The sequence below is a fragment of the Dioscorea cayenensis genome, chromosome 9, assembly GCF_009730915.1.
Source record: "Dioscorea cayenensis subsp. rotundata cultivar TDr96_F1 chromosome 9, TDr96_F1_v2_PseudoChromosome.rev07_lg8_w22 25.fasta, whole genome shotgun sequence".
Lineage (NCBI taxonomy): Eukaryota > Viridiplantae > Streptophyta > Magnoliopsida > Dioscoreales > Dioscoreaceae > Dioscorea > Dioscorea cayenensis.
Genome location: NC_052479.1, coordinates 10219243 through 10240738, shown reverse-complemented (window position 1 = coordinate 10240738; position 21496 = coordinate 10219243). Strand labels below are relative to the sequence as shown.

The 21496-nt window shown below is 32.3% G+C and overlaps 2 long non-coding RNA genes across 2 annotated transcripts; one reads left to right on the top strand and one right to left on the bottom strand.

The window, feature by feature from the left end:
* Positions 1 to 1924: 1924 nt before the first annotated feature.
* LOC120269212 lies at positions 1925 to 3887 on the top strand. Its single transcript, XR_005539101.1, has 3 exons — positions 1925 to 2087; positions 3281 to 3492; positions 3647 to 3887. It is a non-coding gene; the product is annotated as an uncharacterized LOC120269212 (long non-coding RNA).
* A 1456-nt stretch (positions 3888 to 5343) lies between these two features.
* LOC120269337 lies at positions 5344 to 6227 on the bottom strand. Its single transcript, XR_005539136.1, has 3 exons — positions 5997 to 6227; positions 5763 to 5915; positions 5344 to 5617 (listed from the first exon to the last, which is right to left on the bottom strand). It is a non-coding gene; the product is annotated as an uncharacterized LOC120269337 (long non-coding RNA).
* Positions 6228 to 21496: the final 15269 nt, after the last annotated feature.

Below are 21496 nucleotides of genomic sequence, written 5' to 3'. Positions count from 1 at the left end.
ACTTCCTTTTGAAAGTTTTCAAAAATATCTCGGTTAAACCAATCTTCCTTGATTTGAAGAAAAAAACACTCAGTGTTTACAATGTAAATCAATTTTTAAATTGAAGCATGTATAAATATGCACTTCATAGTTAAAGGCTAAGTCAAAAAAATATGTATAGCTATCTAGATTGAAAATTGCAAGAGCATTTTGAGCAAATAAATATTACTAAAGAAAAAATATACCATAATTCACATCATTGCTCTATCGTGGAACCTATCATAGTAAAATCATTAAAAGATATCTCATCCTATTAAATAATGAAATGCTACACATAAAAATATATGAGAAAAAATTGTCACATTGGAAACAAAAAAAAAAGAATTTTGGATAATAACTTCTTTGTTTTCACCCCTTGCCTCAGTGTGACAAATGTCTAACATGAATCTGATATAAAATAATGAACATGTGTCAATTGCCTAATAAAATCATGAACATGTATAAATTGCCTAATATCAAGTTTAAATTTTACTTTAAGTAAGTTACATTGTTTTGAGATACCTATGATGATATAGTTATGGCCGCAACTATCATTTGGCAATGTCCTTTTCATTGATGGAGGCATTTATGGTAAAATTTAACTGAAGAAAAGAGGTCTTGTATATGTTTTAATTCGTTATGGTTTTTCTATGTAAAAGAGAGCAGTAACAAAGGACATGGTGCTTAAGTGGATCAAAGACAAAAAATATATTTAAGAGGAAATATATTTTCATTCCCATTGTATGAACTTTCTTTCAAATAAAAAGTTTTGTATTTTTTTCTCTAGAAGTGACTTAACTCATTTAATTTGTTTTTTGTTTTTAATTTAAAAGGGACCCTACAACCTTCTTATACTTTGCAATTTTAGAGAAAACATGCAGCCAAACTCAAAGAAGCCTTGCATGTTATTGCAAGATTTGCTCCATCAAGCAGATCAAAAGAGGCTAGAGCCAGATGTAAGAAGACATGCACTTGGTTGTCACCCTACCTTTGCATGCTAATATAAGTAAAACATAGATTTCTTTGGCTTTTCATTGTTTTTTTATTTCTTTAGGCAATTATTCCTTGATAATTAATGCATGTCTATGATCTTATTTTGCTTAAATATTAATTAAAATTTCTATTTATTGGCAACTAGGATGGACGAGGTTGATGTAGAATGCAGATTTATTATTTTGATATTGTACCATCCACCATCTAAATGTGTTTGTATATTATCTCTAAAGCGTTTGTGCATGTCTGTTTTGATGAAGAAAACTCAAGGATGAGAGTTAAACATCAAGGTTACTTAATATGATTTTATTAAATGAAACAAATTGAAATTTAATCTTCAAAACAAAAGAGGGGGAAAAAATTTAATAGACAAACATGATCTAATTTTATTTGTAAATACTACAAATCCTTGGCATCAAATGATTTTTTTTTTTTAATATGTTAAAGGAAAATAATGGAAAGAGATCCACTATCTTTTCATCTTTTTAAACTTGAATTTTATTTTTACAAATTTTTTTTTTTTTTTTTGCATTCAAATCTTTCTATACGATTTATATTAGACTGTCTCAAAGTTTGATAGTCAGTATTGCATCAAATTTGGTAATAAACATGATCAATTCACCACCTAATTCAGTTTATCCAAATATGGAAATTCTTTACCCTAGATTCAACCATCAAAGAAGACTGACAATAACAAAAGGATATAGCCAACAATAGAACTAATTAATATCCTGCAATGGCCGAGTTTCTCGATTTCTTTTATGCAAAAAAAATCATAACCTGTAATGTTTCTAAAATTTTTCCATCTTTGACTAGAAACTTTGACCAAGTTGGTTGAATGTTTTTGACTGCCGACATGCTTCTCCACATACTTGGCTTTATTCCCTGATTTCTTGGGCATGATTAAAGTTAATCATGCTTGGGTTGGCATGATTGGAGGTGAATGATTGTGAGGCAAAATATCTCTTCAAAGCTTCATTCTTCTCTTCCTTCTCCTGCATCAAGCTTGACCATTCTCTTGGAAGCTCTTACGACTGAAAGCAACCTTCTCCGGCAACTCTTCGACTAGTGTAGAGGTAGGTACCTTGCCTTGTGAGTTATATTTGGTTCTTGAATCTTGGTTGTCTATCTAAAGTTTTCCTAGCCTCTTAATTAGGGAGATAATCCTTCTTGAATTTGTGTTTGTTCATATGTTATAGCCTGGTGTTAAGCTTGATCCTTGTCTTGACTAAGCTTTGTTTTATTATTTTAGCATGTTACGTCTAAGATTTTATTTGGGTTGGTCTTTCATGTTTTGGAGTGTATTTGTCATTTTGAATTATTATGTGTGCATGCTGTAACATGGAGATTGATGGAACCTGCAACCTTATTTTGTTATGATTTTTAATTATCTCCCTTGATTTTGTAAGCATGTCTGATTTTTTTTGTTAGTTTAGTTCACTTGTATTCATGTGTATGCTTGCATATCAGTTTTTCTTTTAAAAATCATGTTGCGCTGGAAATTAGAAGCCTGCAAAACATGTCTCCCTGAATTTAGTTATTTAGATTTATTTTTTTTACATGTAGTTACACATATTTTATATATATATATATATATATATATATATATTTATACAACATGCTCTTAGTGCTCTTAATTTAATTTAGTCTTTAGTTATGGATCTAAATCCATATTTATGTGCTTAAGTTTGGCATTTTGAGAGTGAAAGCATGCCATCAGAATGTTGAGTTTCTTTTGGTGTTTAGTTTTTATTGTTTTAATTTCTTTTTATGATTAAACAATTATTGATGTTCTGGAAGATAATTTTGGCCTTAATGCTTGTGTTTTACTGGTTGGTGTTTAAGTTAAGGTTGAAATATTTGTTTATGCTTCTTTTGATGTGCATGGTTGTTCTGTTTCCTTGCTAGCCTTGAAGTCTTTTAATTGTTGTGTTAGCTCGGGCTGTAATTGTAAGTTAAAACCCAGACCAAGTCTTGTGAATCTATGTTAGCTTGTTTTGTTGGGTTAGATTTCGGTAGAGAATCTTAATGCGTGGGACGTGGTGAACCCGTCAGTGTAGCTCGGAGCCAAGTAGGCTCTCGCACCGTATAATTCTGTATTTTTGTGTGTGACTAATTATTTATTTAAATAATGTTGTTTTTGCAATATTTATTCATATCTTATTTATTATTATGTATTTATTATCTGTTTAATTATTTAAGTTATTTATTTGTCAAGTGATTTATTCAGTATTTTCTTAATCTGTATTCTGTATTTATGCGGTTTTAGTACATCTCCATTCCTGGCTCACCCAGCTAGGAGGAGCAAGTCCTAACAATGTGCACATGTTTTTTGTAGTAGCGCTACCGGACATGCGTGTCCGTTCTCACTGCGGTCGAAGATCCAGCTCCGGCTGTTAATATTCTGTTTTGTTCCGACTTCATAGTCGATGATTCGGCCTCGTGCTGTTGATTTCTGTTATCAGTCAGGGAGATGTACATGTCTGTTTTTCTACGTGTTTTCTGCATTTTCTGATTATTTCTGTATTCTGTCTGAATTATTAATTATTCTGTTATATCTGTATTATTCAATTATTTTTCTGCGATCCTACTGGCCCTTGTTGCTCATGTGCTCTGTGAATTTTTCCTTCCACAGGAGAAGATCAAGCTTAGGGTCAGTGGGTTATTCTGGGGCTTCTTCTGTAGTTGTGACTTGTCATTACCTATTCTTCGAGGTTGTGAACCTTGTATGCTATTTTATTCCGTACGAGTGAGACTTGTATCATGTTTGTGTATTTTGGCATGTAAGCTACTTGTGTACTGTCTAGGACTGTCATAGTCCATATCTGTATTATCCCTGTTTCTGCGACCCTATCTGTAGTTGATATTATTGTTTCTGTTCTGCTTGTTAGGGTTGACTCTGACCAGGTCAAATCTGAGGTCTTGCACCCCGTGAGGCCAAGTCCCATTGGATGCGGCCGATTTGTCAGTGGACCCAGCTTGATGGGCTGGGGCGTGACATAACCAAAGCTCTTCTCAATCATTGGAACAATTAAAATCCCAAATCCAAACCCTAGACATAAATTCTTATGCCAGTGGTGGATTCGGTTGTGGTGGGCCTGGTGGCTTCATACGGGTGGAGGCTAGGGTTTTTAACACTCAAATAACACTCAAATCATTGATTCATTGATCAATGGATGAGATTATTTTAAAATAAAAATATATTATATATATTATATATATTTAATAATGTATCAAAGATGGTAATAAAGTTATTAAAAATATTAAAAATATTTATAATTTAAATATTAACTTAACACTTATAAGTAATATAAATTAACTTTTATTCATTATCTACAAATTATCTAAAATAATAATCATCTCAAATCCAATTAAATCAAAGATATGAAATTAAAAACAATGAATCATTTTATTATGAATTTTATGATTATTTAGTCTATTATATCAATTATTATTTACAATTTTTAGTATTTTTGGTGAGGCTTATGCCTCAGATCGCCTCGAGGCTTACGCCTCGCCTCATAAGAGAAAAACACCTCAAGTACGCCTTTCGCCTTTTTAAACCTCGGTCTCATTGCTAATACTCAACCTACACATATAAGACAATCCATGGTTTCCTATTTTTAAGAGCTCTCAAGATTTAATTTCTGAAATGATGCGCAAACATTTAACTGTTGAACCTCTGCACCATCAGAAAAACTAATTCATTGCAAAAACACCCATAGCACTAGTTCTAGTCTTGCATTATAAATCTTTCAACTAAATTTTAAATTTTCCAATCCTTGAAAAGCTTCCCATTGAATACTATCAAGTTTCAACTCACTTATATATTCAAACTGAAATATTTTATGTTAGCGTTCAAAAAGTTTAGCCACACAGAGTAATACACCATATGCTTACAATTATATCCTATCCTAATACTTTAAATCAAGATTTGGAAAGATGCTAGCTATTAAAGAGTAAGAAGAAAAACTAAACTATGAAAAAAATAGCCTCTCAACATTTGTTACTAAATAAAGCATCACCAACAAATCCAGCCTTCAATATCAAAATAACATGCCAGCCAGGTCAACAATCATAAGAATGTGGAATCACTATCATCACAAATAGATAACTTTCCTAAACATATAGAAATATGACTAAACTAATACCAAGTTATTCCACATGAAGTTTTTCCAGGTTATCTGGTACACATAGTCTACAAACAATATCATCAACACTTTGAACCATCTTCAGACAAATTAATAACAACACAACACTAAACACTTTGACATAACCTTAATCAAATAATTTTTTAGATGATAATTTTCTCAGGCATATAACTTCACAATCATGTCATTTCTACTAGTTCATTCTCTTTAGTTTTTATAAGAACAACAACAAGTTCAAATATATGAAAGAAAAACAATCAAAAGTTTCAAAGAATTATACAAGCACAATAAATTAGTTTTATATAACTATATAAAAAGAAGTCTGAATATTTCTTACACATCTACTAATCCAGGCATAACAACATCTCCACAGTCTAGAAAATGACCACCAAAAATAGAACCCTACAAATCATCTCCCTCAATTACTGAAGCAATGTTTCCTCCTCTCACCTTAACTGTTCAATCCCATAAATTAAAAAAAAATAGCAAGATAAAAACAATCAAAAAATCATAAAACCTAAGAACAACAAGATTAAAAAAAAAAATCAAAACCACACTAAAATTAGGGACAAAATCAAAGAAACAAAGAAAGAGATGAACCTGGATGGTCTTTCTAGGGTGAACAAGCGTGGCTTTAGCTGGATTCTGGCGATCGTCACTGTTATGTAAAAACCCCAAAAAAATTTGTGCCCTGATGTTGGCTAGAACCTTTGAGAACAACACTAACAAATTGTAGTGTAAGACCTTCAATAGCTACAACCAAAAGAAGAAAATCATCACAGATCGATTGAAATTCGAACCCTGAATCCAAAACATCATCAGTTTTCGTTGAACCTGGAAGTAGGAGTCGGCGATCTTGAGATGGACATTGACGTGCTTGGCAGAGAACCCAATGATCTTGAAGAAGAGATGGAGATGAAGGTGGCATCGACGGTGAAGCGCTTGGAAGAGACGAAGGTGATGATTGTGGTGAAGCAGAGACCTCAATGTTCTCGTTTTTGTGAGTGAGAACCATTAATTGAATTTTTTTTTAAGTTAGTATGAGTGAGTGGATGTGATCTGATGGATATTAATTAGTGAGTGTTCAATTTGTGTGAGTGAGGGTTTTTTTAATAAATGAAAATTAGAGAGGGCTTAGAAAATCCCCTCTACCCCTTTATTGGTTTATAAAAAAAAAATTAAATATACAGGCAGTTTTTTTAAAAACCCCTCTAGAAATGTGACTATAAAAATAAAAATCAGTGTAGTGATCATTCCATAATATTATTATTATATAATAACATAGAGAGAGAGAGGAGATGAAAAGGGGGATTGAGAAAGAGCTAAAGGGATGATTGGCTGAGAAAGAGAGAGGCAGAGAAGAATAGAAGGAGAAGGCCGGCAAAGAGAAGGAGGCTGTGGACCCCTCCCATGCTTTAGAGTCTGCTTAAGTTGCTAAACCTTTTTTCTTTCTCCCTTAACCCCTAATTTTTTACTTCTTGCTGTGAAAAGCTTGCGAAGTGAGGAATTCCTAGAGGGATTCCAAGGATCCATCCCATCCATGCTGCCTGTTAACTATATTTCATTTCCTTCCCTCACCCCTATCCCTTCCTTGCTGTCTTCCACTCCTAAATCTGATTTTTCCTCTCCACTTGAAGTCTAAAGAGTGAAGAGCTTTAACAGAGCATTGTAGAAACGACAATCAAGCCGGGAAGGACCTCATCAGCTTGTCAACAACCTAGAGCTATTTGCTGAAGGTTGTTCACCTTGTCTGGAAGCTAACTTCCCTTTCATGAATGGTTGTTGTTAGCTTGTTGCTTATGTTAGCATGAGATTGCACACTCCCTTCTTGTTTGATTGTTTGTGCTTATCCTAGCATATAAACTCTCTCTTTATGCATGCTGAAACTCACTCTTGTACCTCTTGAATATCTTTAGTTCTTGGCCTCCAAGCTACCTAATTAATACTCATGGAACCATCAATATGCTTATACATTTATGCTTGAAACCCAAGCTAAAAACCCAAGTTTTTGCATGCCTAAGTAATGTATAGTTATGTAGTTATGGCATGTGTGTTGGGCCTTGCAGGTTTCTGCATCCTTGTGCATGCCTTTCTAAAGGCATTTATTTATTTTTTGTTAATTGAAAAACTAGTGAACTTGATCCTTTTCCTGAGCTTTGCATTCCTACTTGTTTGCATGGAAAACAAAAGATTAGAAGTCTCTAAGATGTGGTCCGATGTTTAGATCAAAGTACTTTCCAAACAAGGTTCATAATACTTCATATTTGGCCATTTCTTATACCAGGTAGTTGGTTGCATGTCCTACTTGATTCTATAACCATCGAGTTTAGTATATATATACATATTGACTTTTTTGCAGCCTTTTGATTATAGTAGTATATATGCACACATATGTTGGTTCTACAGCCATATATATGTGATTATATATATACATGCATGCATGCATGCATTGACCTGTCACTTGTGCTAGGAGACCTAATTCCATCCTTGTTTCTCTCACCGCCTGTTCTTGTTAATCATTCTACTTTCCTGTTTCACATCATTGTTATTACCACTAGTATTAGTATTGTGCTAGGCCTACTTGTAGACACTTTCAAACTGTTGTTGCTTTTAATTAGAGACTTAGATATAGTTCGATGTCTTTATGATAGGATGATTACCGAAAGTCATCCATTAGTGTCGGTGAAGTTCTAAAGCTTGAAGATTGTTTGAAGTAAGTAATCTATCATTATATTTTCGTATATATTTTGTTATTATTTATATTCCCATTTTTAGAAATTTCTGAAAACAAACTTTTTGTTAATCATTTGGTTATTTCTCTATGATTACTAGGATATCTCTAATTGTCTTTCTACCTTTTGTGTAAATTCATTGAGTAATTATTCCAAATATTTTATTTATTCAATTGTCTATTTCGTTTATTTATTTTGAGAGAGTGAGGGATAGTTGTGAATAATTTATTGTTTATTCAGTCCAAGCTATACTTAAACTATTTGATTAGTTGGATTATAAGCATATCTCATGGTTAGTACTTTTGGTGAATTATTTCTACTTTTAAATTCATTGGAGTCATGCTGTTATCCCTTTCAAAATTTTATTAAGTTTTTTTTCCATTGTTTAAGAGACCTTGTGCATCACTTGATTTCTATCTTGTTGCTTTCTTATACCTCGTTCCATTGATTTGCGGATCAAATAAAATTTTCTTCCACTCATGTGTTATGTTTGTTTTAATGGTAATATATTTGATTATTATTGTTATTATTATTTTATTATTCCTTTAATGAGAGAATCAGGCTGGTATTTGGCACATTTAGATAAATACGTTGATATTTTTTTATTTTATTTATTTAATTGTTTTTAATATTATCACACAATTCTTTGGCAAAATATTTATGAATATTCTATATGTTGGTTATGAAATTTTATCTGAATGTTTTGGTCTTCAAATGACCGATATGCAACCCTGTTAGTGGGGTTTAAACCCTGACCTTGTCAACAATAAATTTTAAAAAAATTAGACTGCAGTTTCGCACCATGTCCGTTTGGTGAAATAATCAACGGTCATCTGATTTTCATTCTCGGGTCACCGAGGGTAAACAAATGGCCTCTGGCATTTATAGTGAATTTGGAGACATACTCAGTAATCTGTTGCCTTTTGTTTGGCCTTTTGTTTTTTATCACACAATTTTTTTGTGTTGTTGATTTTGTGCAAGTTTCAGATTTGAACTTTTGTTTTTGGTTTGTTTTTGGATTACTTACTGGGCTAGTGGGCTCATGGATTTGTTTTAAATCTTTTTCATATCAAGAGCAGTAGACCCAGGGATCTTAGAATTAGCTTCCAGTAGATGCTTTCCTTTGGAGTCGTGTTTTTTGCCTTGTAATCAGTTGTTTGGTTGTATAAGAACCTCTTGTGGGTCATTATGTATTTTCATTTGTTCTATATTTAAACCTGGTTGTAACCTTTAAGTTGTATGTGTATTTTGTATTCCTATCAGTTTATCTTCCATCTCGACTTTGTGTTAGGTTTTGAGGTCTTGCAGATTCACTGGGCTCCTGCCCTGTGGGTCTGTAGCCGTTTGTCCGCGCACTGGGTCCACCCATACTGAGTTACGGGGGTGACAGAGACAGAGAGGATTAGCAATGGCATGTAATATTGATTGTTTTTTTGTTGTTTGAAACTATAATCTTTTATCTTTCTGTAATCTTTGGATGATGATTCGAAGAACATAGCAATGGATTCTTTTTTAAATTCTTTTTAAAACATTTCAATTGTATAGATATCAATAGATAATATCATAGATTATTAATTGTTCTGATTTTTTCTTTAAAATAAATTTAGAGAATAAATAATAATGTAAAGTCCAGATTTTATGGAATTTTGGGTTTTTTTCATTAATTTTTTTCTTTTAGAATTTTGTGATTTAAAAAAAATCAAAATTTTTATTTTTATTTTTTTAAAAAATCGAGCGGTGCCTCGCCGCGCGGCATGAGCTCACCCAGCATGGGTTATGCCCCCATACTGGGATGATTACTGGGGTTTGGCACACTTACCAATTAGAGCACACTAGTGCCCAAGTCATGCTAGCCCAGTTGATACCATTAAGCACGCATGAAACAAAATTTATGATAATATTTAAGATGAAAAGATGTAGCATCCTTATTACATGAAGAACAAGCTAATGTACCTTTTGTGTTCCACCTTGATATGTTTGCATATACAGGAAAGTCATTCATAGTCCATAAAATTACAACACACATTTAGAAGTTCTCTTTCTTCAAAGCATCATATGTATTAACTCCATTATACCCCATGCATCATAGTCACCTAATAAATAAACATAAGAATGTTGAGGTGAATGATTGGAATTATTTTGTTAATTTTTGGAGTGATATGACATTTCAAAATAGTATAATAAATAAATTACTTTAACTATTATTGTATATATAAGTATATTGCTTTTATTAAATGAAATAACTTTCTTTTTTTTTTTATAGGAGAGAAGCATGAAGAATAAGAAAATAAGAAGAACAGATCAATGCCCATTTACAGTAACCAAAAATTATGCTCAGCTAATCATCAAGTGGTATCAACAATGTAAATAATATTTTTTGGTTAATTTGTTGAGTTGTTGATAAATAACATTAAGATTCATACATTTCATTCGACTATTGATGATTTTTGGTGACATTACTAGCATAATATTTTCATATGTTGTTGGAATTAGTTTTCATTGTAAAATGGTTTTATAGAAAAAAGAAAAAGGAAAGACATATTCTCAAGTTGATGTTTGGATTGAATCTCAAAAAAGAAAGATAAAGAAATTGATCTTTCTTCTTAAAATGCCATTTCGGGCATTATTTTTTATGCTAATTTTCTTTTAATGCAATTCTTGCATTTCTAATTAAGAAATAACTAATTAATTATTATCACATGATAATTATAGGTACAATTTGTTCAATTAAAGAATCAACAAGAAGAAAATGATAGCAAAGACAAATTAATAGTGATTGGGAAGGAAAAATTAAAATGTTATTTCATCTCCATGCTCAGTAAGTGCAAGGGTAGACATCTAGCTTTTACAACTTTATAGTCTATGAGAATTTTCAATATTAGTGATGAAGACTTCTTTTATAATAGTTATTCTCTATTTCTTATTTCATAATTATTTAAGTTTGACTTTTGATTTTTTTTTCTATGTTTTTTAATTCTTTTAATTGCATTATTTGTAGTGGATTAGGCAACAACTACAAATTCATAGACTTTTCTTTATATCTAAAACTAAAAAAAAGAGCTTTATTACACTGCAATCTATTTACAGCACATAATTTTAATGTTTAGATATGGATTTATTAAGTTTATGACTGAAATGATAAAATATGTGCTACGTTTTTTTAACCCAAAAAAGCTAAATGTATATATTTGTTAAAAACCTACTACTATTATTATTGTTATTACCATAGCAAAATATGTGAGAATATAGCTAGATTTTTTTTTTTTAAGCTAAATTGTTGTCACATTAACCATGTTATGCTAACTGTAACACCCCAGACCTAGCTAAGCCGTACCTGATGTGCGGACAAACGGACGCCGCCCCATAGGTCCTCGATTAGGCAGGTTAGCAAATCCTCAAAACTTGTCTTATCATAGAAATATAAACCAACTGCTGAAGTACTAATTTAACTAATACAGAATTACAACACAAGATAAATATTACAGGAATGCAAAATACAAAATGCAAGGTTTTTAGGTTCCATCCAATTAAAGAAACCTACAAGAACAAGAGCGACACAGCTATAGGCAACCTGTTAGCTAGAAACTCCTCCAATCTACTACTCCAGATCTGAAAAAGGTTTAACAACAAACACATGAGGCCACATGCAGGTAAGTAATCCACTAAGAAAGTAATATGAGTATAATATTCTAATAAAAGAATATTTCCAAATTTGCCATTTACCAAAATGTAAAACCTAGTAATACGATCTCAGAAAAATAAAATTTTAGGAAAATTTGTCTCCAAATTTACTATAAGTATCGAAGGTCATTTACTTTTCCTTGGTGACCCGAGCCAGAAATATCAAATGTCATTTATCTACCCTCGATGACCCGAGCCAAAAAAATATTAATGACTGTAATTATTCAGTGATAGAGCGGTGCGAAACTACAGTCTCATTTTTCTATGAATTCTTGTTGACCGGGTTAGTGTTTAACTCCCACTGACAGGATTAGACATAGCTATTTGGAGACTAAATATTAAAAAATAAAGGTAGAACTAAGTCCATAAATGTTCAAAAGTTTCTCACATTTTCATACACACAAAAATACATATCATACAATCTTCACAAAATAAAACATAAACCTAATTAAAATAAGGTAGTAATTGAATAGATGTAAAAATAACAATCACTGAATGATTAGAATGACCAACCTGGGAGTTAAAAGAATAATATTTCCAAAATAATAGCCACCAAGCATAATAATTAAATAAGTGAAAAGATGATTGACAAAATGGGAAAACAATTGCAATTAAATGCATAAGCCAACAAAAACCAGGCACTTGGTAAATAATGCCATTAAGGTATAAATTTTATAATAATTGAAAGAACAAACATAAACATAATCACCAGGAAAAAAAGGGTAAATATCAAATTTTAAGAGAATAATCCAAATAGTGGTAAGGATGGAATATCGGATATATGATAACAATTAATAACTAAATAAATAAAATTATACAATCTTGAGTAGCAAGTAGAAATAAAGTGTAAATACATTTTTGATATGAATAATTTGATATTTAGCAATGATCATTAAAGGAATTTAACCTTGTCAAAAATTTTAAACAACAAATACATACCACAAAAATGGGTTGAACAACCCATGCACAATTTGCCAAAGTTGTACATTTAATGAAAAGGATATGCAAAATTCACATGGATTACTTATCTCAAAATTTCCTCAATCTAATATTCAAGTCTTAAAGCTAGGGTCAGCCCATTGAAGAGATCCCATACTAAATAATAAAATTAACCCTTTAACCCAAATTTTTAAACCCAAACTAACCATAATACTTAAGCCATGAAGTGGGTCAAGCTACAAACGACAAATACATTGACCTATCTTACAAAAAAAAAAAGTTTGCAATAACAATGTACATTTACGCAAGTGTAACCAATAATAATAAATAACATTTAAACATATATACATATATATATATATATGTTACTATACATATAATTTTTTCACATACATTGGGCTGACAAAAAGCTGGAAAGCATTCAATTAAAAGGGCATATATTTGTACATATATACAATTACTCAAAGGCAGTAGGTCAATGCATGAATTTCTATATATACACACACACAGACCTAAGCATGCTTTGAAATAACACGTGCAAGGATGCAGGTGATGTGCCAATTCCAAAGGGAGTTAAGTGTGGATATCATTATGCAAAACACATTAATCTTTTTATATAAACACATATATAAGGAGCACATGTGAACATACACTGGATTCTAAGTGTGTGTTGATGAACAACTCTCAGTCTAAAATGCTGACAACCCAAACTACCACCCAGTAATCCAAACTATCAAGGTTTAATCACTGAAAATTAAGCATTAACACTAACCTCAGAACCATGATCATAGCATAAGTATCATTCCAAGACTAAACAACTAGCCATACATCAACACTATCAAAACCATATTGAGTGATGATCTAGGGGAAGGAATCATGGTCTACATGTGCACTGACAGAAGTCCAAGAGAACATACAAGGCAACATGTACAACTGAGGAAGGAGCTTACTTGGAGGGGAAGAATGACTCTAATGTTGATCAAAGCTTCAAAAACTTTAAGAGTTACTAACACTACCCGAACAAGACTACAATAAAGGACAATAAGAACAAGACTACCTTGAAGAAAGCTTTGGGAGACACTACACCATATGGGACTATCAACAGCATTTTTCTCGGCTTTTAACGGCGTTTATAAATGCCGCAAAATTAATGACCGGCGTTTTCCCAAAACACCGCCGATGATGCCGCTAAAGATAACGTCGGTGTTTTAGTGGCATTTTCTTACTAAACACCGGGAAAATTGGTAGCGAAGTATACATATATAAGGCATCAAAATAGTGGCGTTTATTAAACTAAACAACGCTATTATAGTGGCGATCAGTAGCATGAACGCCGTGCAAATGTGTGGTTTGTAAATTTTAGAAAATGTAAATTAGCGGAGTTTGTATAAATAAAAGCCACGAATTTCCTGGTGTGTTATTTCAAAACGCCACAAATATAGTGGCATTTTGATAAATAAACGGCACTAAGTTAGTGGAGTTTATAAAATAAACGCCACTAAATTTAGTGGCGTTTATTTTATAAACGCCACTAAATTACTGGCGTTCTTAGCAAAAACACCACTAGTTTTCCCATCTTTTAAATAATGTTAATGATTGTTAACGGTGTTTTTTTTGATAAAAGCCACTAAATAACGACGTTTTCTTGATAAAACTGCAGTAAAATGATATGCTCTCCCGGTATTTTGAGTATAAACGCCGCTAAATTTATTTTGAATATAATTCCTTCCATTTTGCAATTTTATTTATGCGCATTTTTTACAAACAAAATGTACTACAAACACCTGTAATTAACATTCAAGATAACAACAGTCACATAGTTATCTATGTACAAAAACACAATAGTTGATGTTTAATAATTTAAAACCAATTAGAAGTCACAAAAGTCTTCAATATTAATTAGCACATAGTTAGGTTTGTGATTCTTGTCTTACTCCACATAATACAAAAGAAAACAAAGATAAATAAAAATCCTCAATAGCTTGATGAATGCCACTACTCATCTCCAGAAGGCTGATTCTGCAATTAAATTCCACAATGCTTTTAAAATTATAACAAATAGATACAAACACAGTAACATTTCCACTTTCAAAATACCTATGACTGAGAAGTTGAGCCAACTGTGTCAACTCCAGGGACAGTAACTCCAAGAAATCAAGTTTGTAAAAACCCAAGAAGAGCATTATATCGAGCACATTCTTGTGCACGTTCTTGCTCATGTTGTGCACATTCTTACTCTCGCTCCTCTTTCAATTGTTGCATTTGTTGTTCCATTTGATTAAATCGCTCAACAAACTCATTTGATTAGGCGCTTGAGGTAGTAGAAGTTCTGCTGGTTGCACCCCTATAATAAGTTTTGAGTGTTGGACCCAATCCAAGCCCTCTTACTCGCCCACATCGTTCTTTTCCAATAACTCATGTTAGAATTTCAGTTTCAACCATTTACATATCCTCATCTACTGTTTCACATTCAGCTAATTTCTCATTTGCTTTATCCTGTATATAATGAAACAAAATTATTTTAAAGTAGTCATATATTTCGCACCAAATTACAAATTAAGGAATACTTAAGACATAATTATTACCATAATTTGTTCAGTTTTCACATTCATGTGAGAACCATCCTTTTTGTTATGAGTTGCTTTAAAAAATTCGATGCATCCTACTTTTCTTCCACTGTTAACCTCCTACAATTGTTTAAACAAAAAAATTGTTTGAATCACAAACATCAAGAGATAAACTTGAACACATCATTAAAATACAAACGAAAGTAAAAAAAAAACAACATTTTTAACTCACAATAACAATTTAATTCTTAATATATATTTGCTTACCATTTCCTTTTCCTTTCTAGCAAAGCTCTTTGATCTAGAAGTGTGAGTATATTTTTGTTGTTTTCTGCTAGCAACCCCAAGTCTTTCTAAATCTTACATAATGACATGTATACTAACTTAGAAATAAGAAAGATATGATAATTTGAGTAAAATAAGTAAAATTCATATTCATACCTCTCCTTTACTTGAATGCCAATAATCGACTAATTATTCCCATTGCCATTGAATGGTTGCATTTGGATGTTTATCTTTGTTCACTTGAAAACCATCTTCTCGTTTGAAATGACATTTTTCAAAATCATGCTTGTAATCTCCCCATTTCTTCCCCTGAGACTTGAGCACACTCTTTTGAAATCTGAAGACCAAATCGTAACTTGTTGAAGACATTATAAACAATTTTGTTTATTAATGTAACTTGATGTTTGTATATTTATAGATACAACATTTGAACAATTCAATTATATGGGTTTACCTCAATAAATTTGAACAATTCATCCTTCAATGTTTTTGGCACTTTATGCCAACTCTCATGATGGATGCCAATTTGTTGACCAGTTCGAGCAAGCATGCCGAGAAATCCAGCTAATAGTTGTGCTTCGGGCACAATTGGTTGTCCCAAATGATTTGCACTCACCACAATCCTCTCTTCTCGGTGGTAATGACCATCAGTCTTTCAAAGTAGTTCGGCCTCTTTTTGTTCATTACTATCAACTACAATAATTTACATATTAGTAGAAAATAAGAACATTAATGCAAATATAATAAATTATTATTAAAATTGAAGATATGAATTAAACTGCATTTAAATTTTCTGATTCATTAACTGGTAAAATTATTTTGGTTTGGCACTTGTTCATTATGATTTGAATCAACTGAAGTTGATGAGATCAAGCAGTGAGGAGCAACATGAAGTGTTGGAGCGGATCTATTAGAACCAAGAGGGACTGATGAATTAGAGTTGCTAGTGTTGTTCATTCTAGCACCCACACCAGCGTCACACCCAGTACCATTATTTGGAGCAGGTTCTGACATGACCATTTTCATACACTTCAATTTTAATTTCGGCATATTTTCTCTTATCTACATCATATAAACAAAAACATGTTACAAAATTCACAACAAGTAAATGTATTTTGGAAGATCATACATAGAAGATGATTATACATACACTACAAAAAAATTGCCATATACAGACACTTATCTATAGTGATGGTCAAATTTTATAGCTATAAACTGTTTTTACAAACAATACTTCAGAACTGTCAGAATAGATAAGATATCAACTGACGAATTTCGTTTCGTTAGTATAGTATTATTGTATTCTGACTTTTATCTATAGTGACGGTCAAATTCCGTAGCTATAGACTATTTTTACCAATAATACTAGATATTTACTGACGGATTTAGTTCTGTCAGTATAGCTATTATTGTATTATGCCTATTACCTATAGTGACGATCAAATTACATAACTATATATATCTATAGTGATGATCAAATTCTGTAGCTATAGACTTTTTTTACCAATAATAATTTAAAATTGCCAGAATAGAGAAAATATTTACTGACGAATTTTTATACCAACACAATTTTTTAACTATCAGAATAAATCAAATATTTACAAATGCATATTCTTCCATTAGTATAGCTAATATCAATGCTTATCTATAATGACGGGTCAAATTTTTGTAGGTATAGACTATTTATACTAACGAAATTTTATAAGCTGTTAGAAAGAAATTAAGCATTTAATGACACCTATTTTTCCTATTGGTATAAATATTGCTATATTGATTATTATATATAGTGACGGTCAAATTGTGTAACTATAAATGGTTCATCCTAATAAAATTTTATAAATATCAGAATAAATTGGACATTTACTAATAGTTATGTTTAAAATATATGTAGTTATATTAAAAAATATATTTTATTAAAATATATGAAAATAAACATTTATAAAAATAGTTTTTTAATTGTTATTTTACTAATAATATTAATTATTATAAAAGTTATGTTTTAGACAATATATATTATATTTGTTTTAAAAATTGAATGTGTTACATGTACAATTATTTTAATAATTCATTAAAATCTATAAATCTAGTTATTTAACATCGAAATTTACCCTAATCTTTTACTGGTTTAACATATTAAAAAAATGTCTAAATAATTCTTCAACAGCTCACCCTTCAGTCTCTTTCTCTGAACCCTTCCATCCATCCTCTCAGTCGGAATCAAGCGCGAACGAAGGTCTTCGGAAAACTCCGTCACGGCCGGACAATCAAAATCTAGGTATAAATCCTCATACTCCATTAGCTAGGGCATTTCTATCCGGTGAGAGTAGTGGTTTAGGGCGTGAAGATGGAGATGAGGGAGGCCGGTAGTGATGGTGGTTGAGGGATGGAGTGAGGAAGCCGGTAGTGATGGTTGTTGAGGGATGGAGAGAGAGAGCAGGCGAGAGAAAGATGGAGATGAGGGAGGCCGGTAGTGATGGTGGTTGAGGGATGGAGTGAGGAGGCCGGTAGTGATGGTTGTTGAGGGATGGAGAGAGAGAGAGAGAGAGAGAGAGAGTGAGTGAGTGAGTGATGAGTGGGAGAGTGAGTGATGAGCGGTAGTGGGAAGGCGAGGAGGACTTGGTTCGTTCTAGACCCCTCGGTTCTTCCCGGCGATCTCGGCTCTCTTGCTCCGCCCTCACCGCCCTCACGATCCCGCCAATGTAAGCCCTAAATCCCGATCTCCGATTGCTCTATCGGTGTTGATTCTCGACGTGTTTCTAGCCCTAGATCAACCGGTCTCGTCTTATCGATCCCCTTTTTGATGGGCTGTGAATAGTGATGTTTCTTGCTGGATTTTTATTTTTGGGTTTTTTTAGGTTGAGTTTGTTGTTTTGATTTGGATCTTGATTTTTTCTTTTTCGGGGTTTTTATCTTTTGCCCTTCTTGGAGATTTTCATGTGTTGCATAGGGGTTCTGTTCTCTTTTTTTTTTTTTTAAAGATTGATTTTAGTAATTGTGAAGATCTTGTAGCCTGGGGACTGGATTGTTTGGATTTGTTGAAAAATGGAAATTTTTTAGGGCGTTTGGGATGGATTTTGTTGTTGTCCTTGAAAATTTAGGGTTTCTGTTCGCTCCGGGTCATGGAGTGTCCTATGAATTGGTTGAGTTGTAGGCGTGGAACTGTTGTAGTGGTTTCAAATCCTAGTTTTTAAATGAATTGGTAATGGATAGTGGTTTCTTGTTTCATTTGGATGATTGCATTTGGTTTGTGTGTTTTGCTTGTTGAATGGAAAGATTGGAAGGGAATTGAAAGCCTGATTTTTTGTATATTTTGTTAATGACGTGAAATTCACTAGCTTTCTTGAGCTGTTTAACTGATTGGATTAACGATAGGTTTTTGTTTGACTGGTAAGTTGCATATCTATGTATAGTTTACAGGTGAAATTTTTTAAGAAGAATGGAAAACGGATGCCACATCCCAGTCTGCTTTATGTGGTGGTTTTGTTAGATAGAGTGATGGTCTTTGGTCTTTGCTTTTAAAATTTTGTGCAGCTTAACCTCGACCAGAATTTTTGTCAATTGATGATGTGGGATGATCACATATTGAAGTTGATAACTAAAAGCTGATACCAGAGATAACTGCTTACCTTTCCAATTAAATTAATGCTGCTTATTATTTATCTGTTTTAGCTAGTAGGAGAAATTGGCAATCCATTGTCTATATTGTTTAGGGAGCTGGCAAGCTGTCGTTGCTTTATCTCTTGTTCATTCAATATTACAACTTAGCATTATAGCAGCATATATCTTTCAAACTTCAGTCATAAGGCTTCCAGATCATATTTTTCATGTGTCCGTTAGGTATATTATATATTATATTCCTTTGCTCATTGGTTAATGAAGTTTTATATCTCATGCATGAAAAGGTGTCTAGATTTTGTCATTCATTATTATTATTATTATTATTATTATTATTATTATTATTATTATTATTATTATTATAGAAACTAGAAGCGGATGAAAGAATAAAAGTTAGAAAAAAATATGAGAGATGTATTCTGTTTGAGACAAAGGAACCTTTTCCTCGCTTTTTGCGAAATATCGAGATGTATTCTGTTTGAGATGTATTTTTGTCATTCATTATTTAATTGTTTTGGAGGTCACTATTGGATTCCCCCTATTGTCGGCCTTGTGGATGAGGGGTACAAATTGGTGCCAAAGAGACCGATGAGTAATATATGCGGAGGGGACCATAGCTATGACAATGCATTGCTCTCAATGAGAAGCATTTTTGTGGCTCATGGACCTCAGTTTGAGAGAGGGAGGAAGGTTCCACCATTTGAGAATACTCAGATATACAACTTGGTCACCTCTGTTCTTAGACTCAGAGGAGCTCCAAACAATGGTTCTTCTACATTTTTAGCTTCAATTCTTCTATCTAACACTCGACTTGTGAACATAATGTTGTGCCTCGCAGATTTACATATATTATGGATATTTGGTGTACTGTTAGCCAGATGAATGTAAGTTGTTCCTGTTAATGTTTCATGTGTTTTATACTTCAATAGCATGGAATTCTTGGTCTACATTTTCAGATTTCATTCTTCTCTCAGACACTTTCACTTGTGAAATGATCACGGTGACCGCTTCTAGCTTTTTAACTTATTTCTTTGTTGCATTCCCATTATCGATTCACTTGACAAGAATATGTTTGAAACTTTTGCATGTCTGTAGAGTCATGAAACTTGCTTAAGTTATCAATGAGAGTGTTATTTCCACAAAGCAGACATGTGGCACTTGTGGATTTACATTTCTTCTCGGATATATACTCGTGGTACTCGTTAGACTCTAAAGTTTTGGTTATGTTTAATTTCTTTTTGTGCTATTATACTTAAATTGCATAGAATTCTTCTTTGACATTTCAAGATTCGTTCTTTCGAGATGCTGGACTTACGTAGAGGACTGGTGATAGCTTCTAGTTTTTAGTTGATTTCTTTTTGATGAAATTCACTACCCATACACTTGGTAGTAATATGTTTGAAAAATTTCATGGCCTAGTGTTTGTCAAAGATTGCTCGAGTTATCAATGTGAGTGTTATGTCTCTGTCTTCTTATATGATATTTACTGTGTTACTGTTAGATATTGGGTTTTGTTTTACTGTTTTAATGTGTTTTGTAATTAAATAACATAGGATTCATGATGCAAAGCAAGGCGGGCAATAATTGTGCTATGCGGTGACAAAGTAAACATACTAGATTGCAATTGATTCGGGAAGCCTTCTTTGGCATAAAAGCTGGCCCTGTTTGCTTGTGATAATTTCGGATGACAACTTGAGTAGGCTTTCAGTTATGTATTGTGAAATTCATCAATTTATGAATTCTTAGATCTTGCACATGCTCAAATGCTAGATATTTCTGATGTATTATAGCTAATGCATGTGAAATCGAAGTCCCTGTTTTACTAATGTATTTTTGAAAAATTTATATTAAAATAGAGATATAGTGACGGTATTATCCGTCGAGAAAAATTTATAAAAAATCATCCCTATAGATGTATTGACGGTATTATCCGCGAGAAAAACTTCTAAAAATTTTTCTTCACTAAAGCTATAGTAACAGTATTATCCATCAATAAAAAAATTTTTAAAAATTTCAACATTATAGAGATATCACTGGTATTATCCAGTCACTAAAAACTTTTAAAAATTTCATCCCGATAGCTATACTTGACGATATTATCCGATCGAAGAAAAACTTTTAGAATTATTTAAGAATAAGGATAAAGTGACGGGCATTTCTGTAAGTATAAGTTATAGCAACATATTCTATGCTGTCAGTATATGCCAAGGGGATATTGCAATGAGACTTTAATTTTTTGTCAATATAAAACCTATAGCGTCGAGGATAATTTGATGAAAATTTCTACCGTTGCGATAGGGTTTATAGTCGTCGCTATAGCATGATGGCTATAGTGACGAAACGAGGTTTTCAGTGACGGATTTTTGACTGTCACTATATAACAATTTTTTTGTAGTGATAGTAAATCTACATTGCATTCACAAGTCCATCAACTGCAAATAGTTTAGTTATTATTGCACATTATTCAGCTAATTTCCATTGATATGGAACAAGCAGAGGACATGAGGTAAATGGA